Raw genomic sequence first — 2,519 nt, forward strand, 5'->3', positions numbered from 1 at the left:
AGTTAATTAATGTAATATTACAAGCAATAATTTAAATACCGTGATGCTTCAGTTCTGGGTTAAAACACGAAGCATGTCACATAAACACTACACACAACAATGTTCACGAAGCATGTCACATAAACACTACACACAACAATGTTCACGAAGCATGTCACATAAACACTACACACAACAATGTTTCATTCACTGAACTAAGTAGAAGTTTGGGGTTTTTTTTCTTTTAAATAAAGAACACTTCCAAGTCTGCTTCTGAAACCAAATATATATAATTCTAAACATACAAAAAAAGAAGAACAATTGAAGAAGTAGAAACGAAAGTATAATTTCCAATCCCCTTCCAAAGACAGTGGTATTCACCTTAACTTACATGAAGTTCCAGAGGCAATAATTTGACGTATGTTCCAAACACGCCTCGTTCTAAACACTCCACAGGAATTGAAGGAAACAAATTGGGCGGTTTTTGTCTATTCCGAGGAAATTCTTACAACAAGAAGATTTTACTCTCACAAATCTCCTAAATAAAAAATACTGCATATTATATATAGGATTTTTTAAAAGTTGAGCACGAGCAAAACATGTAACGGCCTGAAGGTTTTATCCCTACCCTAGGCTAATCACCCATTAAAAAAGAAAAGGTTGTTTTGCATAGTCAATACTGAGGACTGCAAAACACAACAGGAAAACCAACAGCTATGATTTATGATGATGCTGCTTTGCAGTGTTTGTTGGGAGTTCAGGTGCTAGTCAGTTTTACGGCACTTGCAACACAATGAGGTCATATTAGTGCCAGAGATTAGAGGTGTTACAAGAGAGTAACAAACAGAAAAAAGGAGGGGAGATAAAGACGATAGATAGTTGATAGGATAGAAAGAGCAAGCCACACCAAAGCACCCACCCTGGTCAAAGAAGCGAAGTCCTGCCAAGCACTATCAAGCACAACCACAGAACACAAACACTTTGGCAGGACAGAACCACTTCTGAGTATCTTCAAACTGCAGCAGAACGCGACCTCAGCGCTTTCTTGTCCTATCTCCATTTTTAATAACAGTGAAAACAGTTCATAACAAAGAGTGAGCCTTAAGAAGATGTCACATTTTCATAGTTACAAAAATGGAGATAGGACAAGAAAGCACCGAGGTCGCGATAAGCAGACGCGGCAACACTTACAAATGCAAACTAAAAACATATAAACTAAAAACATATAAACTAAAAACATATAAACTAAAAACATATAAACTAAAAACATATAAACCAAAAGCATATAAACTAAAAACATAAACCAAAAACATATAAACTAAAAACATATAAACTAAAAACATATAAACCAAAAACATATAAACTAAAAACATATAAACCAAAAACATATAAACTAAAAACATATAAACCAAAAACATATAAACTAAAAACATATAAACCAAAAACATACAAACTAAAAACATATAAACTAAAACCCTTGAAATAACAATCTTCTACTTACTGACATAATCAGCGCCCATTTCTTTGTCACTGATTATTGACTTCTGATTTCCCAGACGATCCTTCGCTAAAACTGAGCCCTCCAAAAAGGGAGGGAAACCCATCCTTTCAAAACAACGGAGATCAAATCAGGAATAATCACGGGAGACTTGACAGGTGAGCTGACGGTATTTTCTGCAACAACCGTCTATCCTTCCGTTCCACACAAGAGAGCACAGAGCAGAACAGAAACATTTCGTCCTATAACACTAACAGCCACATTCGTGTATCATGATTTTGGCCCCAAATTTTTTTCCACCAATGGAAAGCGTGTATCAAGGGCTTTATTTCTGTATTTAGTTTCATTGAGTTCCACGCCTTAACATTGCCATAAAAAGCAAATAACTGTTTCACTTATCATAGCTGTTTGCTTCCAAATCAGCTCATCTTGAGATGTGCGGAATGGATTTCAATATTGTTACAACTTGGATGACGCTACAAGAATTTCTACGGAACCGACAAGAAAGCCTAGAATTCCTAAATCGTGTATCATATGATACGCTTTAAGGGCTTGATCGGTTCTCGTGTGTTGATCATTCACATGACATACCTACAGTAATCAGTTTTTGGTTCCTCCTGAAAACTTCGCTAAAACCTTGATACGTGGAACTGGCTGTTGTAGGACGACGTGAGAGCAGTCAATGTGCAGACAAACAATCCAATACAATACATAGTACATGTAATTAGGATGCGATATAAGGCAAAAAACAGTTCATTTGCATTTGGGGTATCTGTCAGCTATTGATAGCTACTCTCTAGCATGATTTATGTGTTTTCATGTGCGTGTGTGTGTGTATGTGTGAGTGTGAGAATGTGTGTGTGTGTGTATGTGTGAGTGTGTGTCTGTGAGAATGTGTATATGGGAATGTGTGTGTGTGTATATATGAGAGCCTGTGTGAGTGTGTATATATATATATAATGTGACATGTGAGAGTGTGTGTGTGTGTGTGTGTGTGTATGTGTGTGTGTGTGTGTGTGTGTGTGTGTGTGTGTGTGTGTGT

This window comes from Aplysia californica, unplaced genomic scaffold (genome assembly GCF_000002075.1).
Source record: "Aplysia californica isolate F4 #8 unplaced genomic scaffold, AplCal3.0 scaffold00948, whole genome shotgun sequence".
Taxonomy (NCBI): Eukaryota; Metazoa; Mollusca; class Gastropoda; order Aplysiida; family Aplysiidae; genus Aplysia; species Aplysia californica.